Source organism: Labrus mixtus, chromosome 17 (genome assembly GCF_963584025.1).
Source record: "Labrus mixtus chromosome 17, fLabMix1.1, whole genome shotgun sequence".
Taxonomy (NCBI): domain Eukaryota; kingdom Metazoa; phylum Chordata; class Actinopteri; order Labriformes; family Labridae; genus Labrus; species Labrus mixtus.
Genome location: NC_083628.1, coordinates 22,781,408 through 22,794,645, shown reverse-complemented (window position 1 = coordinate 22,794,645; position 13,238 = coordinate 22,781,408). Strand labels below are relative to the sequence as shown.

At 41.4% G+C, this 13,238-nt stretch overlaps 1 pseudogene; it reads left to right on the top strand.

The window, feature by feature from the left end:
• Window positions 1–206: 206 nt before the first annotated feature.
• LOC132992555 (bile salt-activated lipase-like) lies at window positions 207–11,647 on the top strand (annotated as a pseudogene).
• The last annotated feature ends 1,591 nt before the right edge of the window (window positions 11,648–13,238 follow it).

Here is a 13,238-nt window from a genome sequence, read left to right as displayed (position 1 = left end):
ACACTACTTAATACTCAAATACAGAGGTTTATAGTTGAAAAAAGTGGTTTTAGGGTTTAGTTACTCTTTAAATGTAGACACAGATGGACCTCAGGTCAGCAGAGCTTGTTCCAGAGAGAAGAACCACAGTAACTAAAGGCCCTCTCTCCGGACTTTGTTCTTATTCTGTGTACGTCTAAGGACACACGGTAACTCAATATTATGTTAAAGTGGGGGAAGCAGAGTTCACACCAGTCAGGAGCTGTTTACAGGAGGGGTCTCCGTTATAAAAGTCTGGCCGACAATCACACTTGTTTTCACAGGCACGATGATGAAGCTGGTAATATTGGTAGCTGTTGCTGTGTTTCTGAAGACGGTCTCTGCAGCCTCCGTAAGTGTCCCACAAGAAACTTTTAGATATGTTTGTACATTCACAGATAATAAGGGTCTTTGTTTACTATCTTTAATATTGCATTCAGTATTTAAATAAATCTACAATTTCCTCATCCACAGCATTCTTGTAATTAAGCTGCAATACTTACTGAAATAATGAGAATATTTTATTTATAAAATCTGATCTATTCAATCATTGTAATGATTTTACCTGAAATGCATTTTTTGTGTGTGCATGTCTTTGTCCCCTTTGAAGCTCGGAGTGGTGAACACTGAGGGAGGGATGGTGGACGGCGAGCAGATCGGTCTTGGGCTCAACAGAAGCATGGATGTCTTCAGGGGGATTCCTTTTGCTGACATCCCTCAAAGGTTTCAGAAACCAAAATGTCACCCTGGCTGGGACGGTGGGTAGACTCATGGACCAGTGACTAAAAAACTATAATCGACACCACAGAGATGCATAGTCCTTAAAGCAATCATATAAATTAAATGATTTTAGTTAAAAGTTGTATTTTTTTGTATGAAAAGGGAAATACATCTTAGTTAACAGCTTCAGCTATAAGACATATTGTGTCATGACAGCATACATTTCTCACTCTGGGTTTTCTTCATGGTTCAAGGATCAAGGATTTCTTTATTATCCCAGAGGGGCAGTTTACCTTACAGCCAGCACTACCACACAAACCATCACATAAATCTATAGAAGTAGAAAAGAAATGTGGGATAGATCATAAGGCAAAAATAAACACCCTTAATTATTTAAAAAGGGCAGTGACAATAAAAAAATATAATAAATTAATATCACATTGAGTTGTTTAAAAGGCTAATGGCAGTCGGTACAAAAGTTTTAGACTATAGGGGGCAGGATTGTCAAAGGATTTTAAACTTTTAATATTGAAAAAAAATAAAATTATATTAACTATTATGGCAATAAAAATAGAGGTCCTAGGCACCCAATATCAGGTCGTTTCTTGTTTTTAATTACTGGTTATTGTTGGCAAACTCCAGCACATTGCCTACACACACCTTTGCATTCGTGTTGCGGCTTTTTGCATTCGTGTTGTGGAGTTTGCCAAGCGTTTTTGTAAATGCATTCGCCTGACACCTCCCAGCCACTGTACTCCTCTCCAAATACCACAGAACACATTCTTAGGAAACGTTATATCACCCCTGAAGTAGCCACAACTCTCACACATACATATCTTAACCTACGATAATCATGTCTGCCCATCATCCTGTGAAGAATGAGTGAATGATTTTAACATGTATCCCATGTACAATGTGATGGTGGGTATGACTGCTTTGACCTGGCTGATGCTAACGCACTGAACAAAGTAGTACCAGAACTGAAACCCTCCACATGTTCCCCATGATCCTATTCCAACCTGCCTTTTTAAAACTATTTTTAATTCTGCATCCAAAGACATTCTTGCCATAGTAAATTACTCTCTGCAGCTCGGTGTCTTCCCCACTGATTTTAAAATGGCTTTGGTTAAACCTCTTTTAAAGAATGGGAACTTGAACATTTTATCACCCAGCAATTATAGACCAATTTCAAATCTTCCTTTTTTAAGTAAAATTTTAGAGAAACTTGTTTTTATATAGTAAAGTACCTTTTCAAACTCAAACAACAACAAACCTACGGTTCTGGTGTTACTTGACCTCAGTTCTGCTTTTGATTCTGTTGATCACCAAATTCTTTTAGATATATTAAATGATCATGTTGGCCTGTCTGGAAATGTTTTAAACTGGTTTTCCTCTTATCTGGACAGAAAGTTTTTAGAAACCATCAATGACCAGTTCTTCAAACATTGTGGGGTACCGCAAGGATCAATTTTAGGACCATTACTTTTTAATTTGTATATGCTACCCTTAGGCAGTGTCACCAGGAGGCATGGCGTCTCTTTCCACAGCTACGCTGATTATACTCAGCTTTATGTGGCCGCGTCTCCTGATAACACTGGGCCAATTGACTCACTCTTTAACTATATTTTAAATATTAGAGCTTGGATGTCTCACAACTTTTTACAGCTAGTCCAGGACAAAACAGAAGTACTCACCATTGGTTCAAAGAAACTGGCCTCTACACTTAATGCACTTGCACTTAACCCAAGTCAAGAAGCAAGAAATCTAGGTATTCTATTTGATTCTGATTTTAATTATAGCCACATGTATGCTACATCACAAAAACAGCGTTTTATCATTTAAAAAACAGTTCAAAAGTGAGGACGTTTCTCTCTCTGAGCCAAACAGAGAGACTTATGCACACTTTCATTACTAGCAGGCTAGACTACTGTAATGCTCTTCTTTCTGGTCTACCAAAGAATACAGTAAATGTGTTTGAACTAATTCAGAACGAAGCGGCACGAGTCCTAACAAAGACCAGAGCACACATTACAGCAATTTTAAAAATTGCTACGTTCTTCCTGAGAGCCCTTCACATGACGAATTGTCGACCCTTTCATATTTTGGAGCATAGGGCCACTGACCAAGCAGCCATATAAACATGTTGGAAGGGATAACATCTGTTTAAACCCTTGAATGACTGATAGCAACATTGTAATCTATCTACCATTATTTTTACATTATTTTCTACTCCAAAGTATCAGCAAGTCAGTGAAAATGTTGAACCTAACTTAAAATAAAACAACATATTCCAATATATTGTATTGTATCCCCTATACTAAGGTTCTTGTGAATACACAGCCCTGACTTTTAACCTTGTGTGTCTATTGGCAGGTGTTCTAAATGCCACTGAGTTCAGGGACAGATGCCTTCAGGTGAACCTTATCATGACTGACACAAGAGGCAGTGAGGACTGTCTGTACCTCAACATCTGAGTTCCTCATGGCAGCTCAGGTAAAGACAACAAGAGGCCCACAAAGTCTCAGTATTATTATATATTGACTTCAACCAGCTCCAATCACTGTTGGTCTTCAGTGTCCACAGGCATGGCCGTCATGGTTTGGATCTACGGAGGAGGCTTCTTGGTTGGAGGCTCCATGGGTGCTAATTTCGTCCATGACTATCTGTACGATGGGCAGGAGATGGCAGACAGAGGCAATGTCATTGTGGTGACACTGGGATACCGTGTGGGAACTCTGGGCTTCCTGAGCACTGGAGATTCTGATTTGCCTGGTACGTTTATTTTGTCTCACCTTTTTGAAGCAAAAGCGTGAAGAAGTGGTCTTTCCTGCAAGTTTTCATTGAGATCAGTCATTGGTGCTGTGATTCCCCTTCAGGAAACTTTGGTCTCTGGGACCATCAGGCTGCTATTGCCTGGGTGCACAGTAACATCCGCTCTTTTGGAGGAGACCCCGACAACATCACCATGTTTGGAGAGTCTGCAGGGGGAGCTAGTGTCAGCTTCCAGGTGAGAAAGTATTTTTCTTGAATTCCAGCATTGATTGATTACATATTAAATATATGACATTAAGTCTTCTTCACATTTTTTCTGAAGTAATTTTAATCAATAAAAATCATTAAGCAGTTTGACAAGGGAATATCTATATTGAATGTCTATATTTTTCTGGTAAATGCCATAACAGCACTCTTGAGTGTGGCATTGCCTTTATACAACAGCAATACAAGCGACCTATATTACGTTAAATTTCATAGCAACACCTGATTCTTCAATTTTGCTTATTAAATCCTTCATATGGCTCTGCTAACATAACTAGTTCTGCAACTGGACTGGAACTGATCTGTTGCCAAGCAACACAACATTAAAAAAAACAAAAAACTTTATATTTTGTGTAAAAAACATGTTACCCCCAACCAGATACTTTGTATAATAAACATTCATCTGTTTTTCCATTTGCCATGTAACCATGCAGGTAATAAGAATTTGTGCACAGTTGCCTTGGTGGCCCTACTGATGTTTAAGTAAATTGATGACCATTTGCTGTAATTTAAAAGTTCATTTCTGGTATTTAGAACACCTGTAGGAAAATGATACACATTTAAAAGTCCCAGAGATGCTGAACTCTCCATCAGCATTTACAGTGACTAATAACTTAATGTTGTTAAAATAAAATATTTGTTGTGTTTTGTGTGCGTCTGCAGATTCTCACTCCACACAACAAAGGAATGATCAGGAGAGCCATCTCCCAGAGCGGGGTTGCACTCTGCCCCTGGGCTATCAACAAAAACCCCCGCAGATATGCTGAGGAGGTACATAATAGCCTCCCTGACTTCTTTTATTTCTTTAACAAACCTTTGAATATTTTTTAAATGTACATAATATTTCAGAGCTGGTAAACAACTAAAGCTCATTTGAACTTCCTCTCCAGATTGCCCTGAAGGTCAACTGCCCCACCAATGATTCTATGGCTGAATGTTTGAAGATGACTGATCCTGTGACTCTTACCATGGCTGGCAATATCAGTATTGTCAGTTCACCTGATAGTAAGAACTAAAATTCATACAACCAAGTCTACAGGATAAGTATATATTTCTTTTTGGTGCTGTCTACCAGAATTTAACAATTCAACTTGCAGTGTATTTTCTGTTCAACATCTACCAGAACTAAAAAAAAAACGTTTTTAATACATAAGCAATTAAGTACCCATATCTAAAGTATGTGTGTCTTTGTATAGTGTATCTTTGGGCGCAAGATAAAAAGACATTTGCATGTTGTCAATTTGTATGTGCAATTTCACACATATCCGAGGGGAAGATGGTGGAGATGTGTAATGTCGGAGACAGCAAGAGAAGTTGTGCTGTGTATGTGTTCGCATTTCTGAGTCTGTGTACGTGAAGGGTGTAATCCCCAGCTCCTACAGCCATATGTTGATGTGTCCTAAAGCCTGCTACTTATGACTATAACTCACAACAAAGACTCCACCTAGTGTTTCACTGACCACCTACATCATTTTAAATTTCAACCGCTGAACAATTTTCAGTAAGTTTTTAATGTCACTATAGATTTTATTCAAACTAGAAACAGTTAATTTAGAAGTCCTTCAGCAAATGACAGATTAGAAAGTCAGATGTAAACACTGTAGGTAGCAAGCATCTGATGTTGCACTCTTCCATCAGACCCCATTGTGTTCAACCTTCTCCTATCTCCTGTGGTTGACGGCGACTTCCTGCCTGATGAGCCTCATAAGCTGTTCCACAATGCTGCTGAGATCGACTACATCGCTGGAGTCAATGACATGGACGGACACGTCTTCACTTCTTTGGATGTTCCTTCAATCAACCTCGCCGTGGTGGACACACCTGTGTGAGTTCAAAACATTTGGTTGAAGTGTGAAACAGTAAAATGTAATTTTTTCTGTGGTTGTATTAACATATTTTACAGGGCAACAAAAAAGTTTCTTGTCAGACGTAAATTTGAAACCTTTTCTTCCTGATTGCAGCGAGGATTTGAAGAGGCTATTGGCTTCATACGTTAAGGATAGTGGCCCTGAAGCTCTAGACAATGCTTACTCCACATATACCTCAAACTGGGAACCAAATGCTACCAAGGAGACAATCAAGAAAACTGTTGTGGATGTTGGAACAGACTTCATCTTCCTGGTTCCTACTCAGGCTGCCCTCTACCTTCATGCTGCCAACGCCACGTGAGAATAAGATCTTGCTGAAGAAATTTCTACCAGTAAGACTTCTGTTTGTCACGCTCCTTGGTGTATTCATTGTTACATCCCTTTCTCTTCCATCTTCCGACCAAAGAACCGGCCGTACTTACTCCTACCTGTTCTCTCAGTCCAACCGTTTGGGTGGCGACTTAAAACCCTACCCAAGCTGGATGGGAGCCGACCACGCTGATGATCTGCAGTATGTGTTTGGAAAACCTTTCACCACACCCCTCCTTTACTGGCCAAGACACCGCAAGGTTTCAGGCTACATGATCAACTACTGGACCAACTTTGCTAAAACGGGGTACCACACCACGAGCATCACAGAAATAAAATAATAACAGTGATAATAAATGAATGAAAAACTTAACCACATTGTGACGGTCACTGCCTTAGTCAGGCTGTAACTAATTGATTCTGTCCCCCTAGTTCTGGAGGAGTTGGATGGTCCAATCTAGAGCACCTGGGTCTGTTGCTTGCAGGGCATAAAAGCCCGTCCCCAGGGTGGATTCTCTCTCTCTCTCTCTCTTGCCTAAACTTTGACATTCGTTTGTTTGTGCTATGGTTGTGGGTGCGTTGTGCAAAGAAATCGTTGTGTCCTCAATTTAAGTTGTTCCTTCTCATATTTGTCATGGCCATGGAGCCAGGTTATGACAAATTGGGGGCTCGTCCGCCTTTTTCTCTTTTGTGCCGTGACTTTGGTAAGAAAGTTTGATTTGTATTTGTTTGGTAATTGGTACTTGGTTGATCGGTTAATCTGGTTGTTCGTTTGGATCATTTTTTTTTTTTGGCTCAATTAAATGTTAAACATTCAAATTGACTTTAGTTTACCTTTAAGCAAGTTTTTGCTTGGATTTGAGGAGTTTTCTGCTTCAAACTTTTGTTGATTCTGTGTGCGGAAAGTTGGAGCGCTCACTGCACGCGCAGGAGTCTATTGTTCTGTGGTGTACCTGTTCTCAGTAAAACTTTTGTCGGCTCATGTATGAGCAGGAGTTTGTTTGTTGGAAATGACGGCCTATTTGGGTTAACAGTGCAGGGTAAGTTAAGCGATTTGTTTGTAGCTTTGTGGATTGTTTGTTCTTACTTTGATGTTGAGAGAGAGTTTGTTTGTCAGCTGCTTATTGTTTGGCTGCCGGCTGGCACTTGACAGTTTCCTGTGCGTAATCGGTAATATAGTGTGGTGTTTTCCCCTGGTAGACTGGTAGGTTGCTAGCCTGCTAGTCGCCCAACTGAGCCAGCGGTCACTAGTGCATAAATACCCACCACTGCAGCTGCAATAGGGTCGAGTTTAAGTAGCTGGGTTTATGTTTAGATAGTGGGGAAAATCCACATTGGGTTGAGGAGTGTTCCTCTTGGTGCGCACCGGTTAGTGTCTCTGTGTCTGCTGGTTTCCGTGTGTGCGCAAAGTTGACAATTGTTTTTGTTGTGTTTTTCTCCGGTTCATTGTCACATAAATTGTAAATTAAAATGTCTGAAATCGAATTGTTTATTGCTGATCCATCTCAGGAATACCTGGATAAATGTTCCAAAGTTGCTCATGATTGCGGAGCATTTTTCTGTGACGGTTGTTGGAGACAAACGTGTGAAAGACAACATTTAATCAGCGATAAAATGTAAATTAACTGAGGAAGGAATACTGAAGAAAGATAAAGAAAAGCCACCTAATCCTACTGCTTTGTCTTTCCCGACGCACAAGATTTTGTTAATGCAGATGGAACATGACAGAAATAAACGTGAATTATAAATTAAGAAACAGCTTGAGCTCGAACGGATCCGTTAACCGTTTGAGAAGGCTAAGTTAGATTAAAGTTAGTGGCTCTTCCGTGCATCGCTTTGATGTTAATAACTTGCGTCTGTTACCACACTTTAATGAAAAAGACCCAGACACCTTTTTCTTGTTGTTTGAACGTGTGTCTGGAGCAAGATGTTGGCCCGATGCTGACTGCGCTCTGATGCTTCAGTCTGTTCTCACAGGGAAGGCGCAAGAAGCATATTCTGCTTTGAGTTTTGAAGACAGCACCAGTTACGTTAAAATAAAGTCAGCTGTTCTTAAGGCATATGAACTTGTGCCTGAGGCATATCGACAGCGTTTTAGAGGCTGGGAGAAGAAAAACAGTCAGACATATGTAGAGTTTTCCAGGGATCTGTCCACTCACTTAAAGCGGTGGTTAACTGCGCTTGATGTTACTTCGTTTGATGGGTTGTGTGAACTGATAATTTTGGAGCAGTTTAAAAATTGTCTTCTGGAACGCATTGCAACTTACATTAATGAGCAGAAAGTGCCAACTGCTGCGGAGGTCGCTGTTTGTTCGGATGAATATTTGTTGCTGCATAAGAGCAGTTTTCGGGACCGTCCTGTTGCGCAAGAGGCTTCTGGTTACCGTGGTAACGTCTCTGTGTTGCTGTCTGGGATGCGTTCAAGGAAATTTGGATTTTTAAGATCTGACTCTAAAGCTGGTGTTAATGTTGATAATAGCAATGTGTGTAACTATTGTCGCGACAAGGGCCATTGGAAGTCAGAGTGCCCTGTCTTAAAGGCTAAAACAAAGGGAGGAAAAATGCATGTTAAACCGGTCGCGTTTGCTGCCCCGGTTGGAGATTGTTGTGTGTCAGAGCTGCTTACCTCTCATTCTTGTGAAATGGATGTGTTGGAGGAACAGGTGAAAAAGTCCCCATAAAAATCCTGCGCGACACTGGGGCTTATGATTCCTTCATTGTTGGTTCTGTTTTGCCTCTTTCTGAAGAGACTGACACTGGAGACTGTGTTCTTAGTCGTGGAATGGAGTTGAACATCCTTCCTGTTCCTTTGCACAAAGTACTGCTTGACTGTGAGCTGGTTAAGAGGGAAGTGGCCGTTGGTGTGCATCCAGCGTTGCCTATTGAAGGCGTACACTTTATTTTGGGAAATGGCCTGGCAGGGGGCAGAGTCTAGAGTGACACTCCACCATTACCTGTTGTCACTTCTTGTCCAGTTGATCCTGTCTCAGATGGAAGCTCTAAAGTACTGCCGGAGGTTCTTTCATCCTGTGGAATTACACGGTCTATGTCCATAACTGATGGTGTTGTGGATGTGGTTTTGGAGGCCCCGTCTCTGTCTGAGCTTCTGTTGTCGCTGTCACACAAAGATGTAGTGGAGGAGCAAAGAAGTGATCCTTCTCTGAAAGAAATACTGGATCGGGTTTTACCTTTGTCTGAGATAAGTAGTACTGTGACAGGCTACTTCTTGCAAAACGAGTTTCTGTTCCGTAAATGGGTACCAGTTGGGGAGGATTGCGTGAAAAATTATGTTTTTCAGTTGGTGATGCCGGTGAAACTTCGTCCTCTTGTTATGAAAGTGGCACATGATGAGAGTGGACATTTTGGTGTGCGGAAAACATCCCTGAACATCCTAAAACATTTCTTTTGGCCGCAGCTCAGGAAGGATGTTTCAGCTTACATTAAGACTTGTCATGTGTGCCAGTAAACGGGGAAACTTAATCAGAACATCAAACTAGCGCCACTGCTGCCCATTCCGGTTGTAAGTGAGCCATTTTCACATCTCATCATAGATTGTGTTGGACCTTTGCCTTGTGCTAAATCTGGATGTAAATATTTGTTAACAGTTATGTGTCAGAGTACCAGGTATCCTGCTGCATATCCTTTGAGATCCATTACAACACGGGCTGGGGTTAAAGAATTGTCACAGTTCGTATCGATATTTGGCATTGCCAAGGTGATTCAGAGTGACCAGGGGTCGAATTTTACATCTCACATGTTTGCTCAAGTGTTGAAATTATTGCATGTCAAACAGAACCAGTCATCAGCGTACCATGACCAGAGTCAATGTGCCCTTGAGAGGTTCCATCAGACTCTCAAGTCTCTTCTTCGGGCTTACTGTACAGAGCTTGATAGAGACTGGGAGGAGGGAATTCCATGGCTCATGTTAGCTGCTAGGAAAGCGGTGCAAGAAAGTACTGGCTTTAGCCCAAATGAGTTGGTCTTTGGACATACTGTTCAGGGTCCTCTGTCAGTGCTGAAGGGTTACTGTGTTGATACTGAGCTGCCGAGGAACCTCATTGAGTTTGTAAATGGGTTCCGTCATCGATTATTTGTTGCTGGTTGTATGGCGCATGAGAAGCTGGGTTTGTCCCAGAATAAAATGAAAAAGTGGTATGATCGTCGTGCGGAGAGACATGAATTTAGTCCAGGTTCTTATGCCCATTGTTGGTTCTCTTTTTGAGGCCAACTTCTCAGGTCCTTACACTGTGGTGAATTAAGATTCTGATTTGAATTATGTTGTGGTAACGCCCGGTCGGAAGAAGACCCAACGTGTCTGTCATGTTAACCTCCTGAAGCCATACTACAAGCGTGTCGCTGTAGCAGATCCAGGAGAGTTTGTGGAGAGTAGTGTGCACCCAGTTCTGACTGTGCCTTCGGGGATTGTGGTTCAGCAGCAAGATGGAGTGCCAGAGCCTGATGAGAGTCTGCTGTATGGCCGCTTGAAGAATTCAGATTTGTTGTTTGCTCATCTCCCTGACTCAAAGCGCAAGGAGTTAGTGGAGTTGGTAGGCAAGTATCCTTGTTTATTCGGTGAAATTCCTTCCAGAACAGATTGTATTGAGCAGGATATTGATGTGGGAGACTCAAAGCCAATTAAACAGCAGTTTTACCTTATGTCACCAAGTAAACGTGAGTATCTGGATGCTGAAGTTACTTACATGCTTCAAAATGACATTGCCGAACCCTCGTCATCTAGTTGGGCTTCTCTATGTATTTTGGTGCCCAAGCAGGATGGGAATCCCAGGTTTTGTACTGATTTGGGGAAAGTGAATAAAGTCACAAAATCAGATTCATTTCCGTTGCCACGCATGGATGATTGCATTGATCAGGTGGGTTCGGCCAAATTTGTTAGCAAGTTTGATTTGCTAAAGGGGTATTGGCAGGTCCCTTTGTCAAAACGCGCACAAGAAATGTTGTCTTTTGTCACACCAGTTGGTCTCTACTCCTATAAGGTGATGCCTTTTGGGTTAAAGAATGCCCCTGCGACGTTTCAACATCTGATGAACTGTGTAGTCTCGGGTCTAAAAGGTTGTGCAGTCTATCTTGATGATTTGGTTATCTTCAGTGATACTTGGCATTCCCATTTGGAAGCGTGTCTCACTGTTAATTTGGCTAAATGTGACTTTACCAGAGCCACAGTGACGTCATGGCTGTTGCTAAATATCCGCCACCCACTACCAAGAAGGAGCTTCAGAGGTTCTTGGGGTTAGTGGGTTACTACAGGAGTTTCTGTAGACACTTTTCAACTGTTGTGTTTCCGCTTACTGAACTCGTTAAGGACAAAACAAAATTTGATTGGACCTCGGGATGTCAGGGAGCAGTGACCGTCACAACATACTGAGATAAAAAACTACATGTGCCCATGTTCAGTTTCCTTTCTCTGGCTACAGGGACCCCACCAAAGGAGAGAACGTGCCCACTAACTGGCCTGAGTTTACCATCAATCATCATTACCTGGAGATCAATTCTGATATGGACGAGGGCTATGTGAGACAGCAGTTGAGAATCAGTTATGTTAAATTCTGGGCCAGCATCCTTCCCAACCCTCCTCTCATCTCAGAATAAATAATCAGTGCAATCACCTGCACATCAAGACACCTTAAGCAACATCATCAGTAATATCTCCTGAAGAAATAAATGGATCACAAGGCAAAGATAGTTCCCTGGTTTCATTTAGCTGCATGTTTTCCTTTTAGTTTATTTTGTATTAATTTTGCTTTTCCTTCTTTTGGCAATGCAAACTGTGCTGCCATTCAATAGTTTTCTGACTGCTCCAGTCCACTGACAATCTCAACTTGAGATGTTATGGGATTGGATGGCGTCTAGGGGAGGTTAATTCTTTAACATAAAAATGCATACAAAACAAAGGCTGGCTGGCTGGCGGTGTACTTATATTAAATGTTTAACATTGTCAATGTTAAAACAGAGAGAAAAGCTTGTTTTTGTGGATTAAAGCAGATTTATTCTCTGATGGATTTTTGTTTTTAGTCTGTAATTAATGCTGGGGCGACTCTGGGCACTGCTACCTTTAAATAAAGGAGAGTAAATAGATTATTGTAATTTCTCAATCTCCTTATCCAATAAAATTATTAAATCTGTGATTTAGGTCTCTTGATTCAACAGTAGCCTAATTAAGACCTTATTAACTCAAATAAATGTACTGTTACAGATGTGTATGTGACACAAAAACAAAATGTTATTTCAACTGGTAAAAAATAAGCTTGGCCTGGTGAGTCAAATAGTTAAAGGTCCCATATTATGCTTTTTCTGGTTTTATATGCTCTTTAATGTGTTTTCCAAGTGTCCTGTACATGTTTAGGCACATCTATGTGCAAAAATTCAAAGTCCGCGGAAATGCGGCTCCTCCTCCTCCTGTTAGCTGTAGCATTAGCCGCATGTAATGCTCGGTTCTAGCCCCCTCGATAAAAATTTGCCAGTGTGACGTCTTGTCGGTGTGAGATCACTGATCTAAGCCCATTGGCTCGTTGTGGCAAGCCCAGCAGCTCATGTTGCACGCCAGTTAACTTCTGTAGCATGCCCACGATATGCCGTAGCCTGCGGTAGCACAGTAGTGCTAAGGTGCTAATGTTTATGCTCCCCTCGGACGGAGCCAGTGGCTGCATTCCCAATATGGTAAAAGAGGCGGGACATTTCCAAAAACCGTGCTGAGCAACTGACCAATAACGACAGAGCGGATCGGCAGACCAATCAGAGCAGACTTGGCCCACGTGGGGCTCTGCAGTGGGGGCTCAGCAGAGCGTAGCTGAGGGACTCAGAGCGTAGAGGGAGCAAGGAGGAGCAGTACTTGAAAACAGACACTTTTTTTGGACTTTAGCTATTGTGAACGTACAAAAGTAGGTACATAGATTAAATACATGAACCCCAAAAAGGGCATAATATGGGCTCTTTAATTTCGGACCCTGTTCTCATTTATTGACAATGAGTAAGAGACTCAGGTCACATTTTACATGCAAGGCAAATACAAACAAGCCATGAGGCAATGAATCTAGGTGAAATGTGTTCCAAGGTGACTCAATAGGCTAAGTACATTCATGTAACTGCTTTGGGGTACATTTTTAAGTATCCTTAACCTGAACCTTTTTAGTATTTTTCTCTGAGAATCCTAATCATATTTCAACAGAATTAGTATTATAACTTAAATGTCCCTAAATTAATCGATATCATCAAGGACACAGGGTGACTAAATATTTTGTAACAGAGGGAGAAGCAGGCCCATAGAGTAGC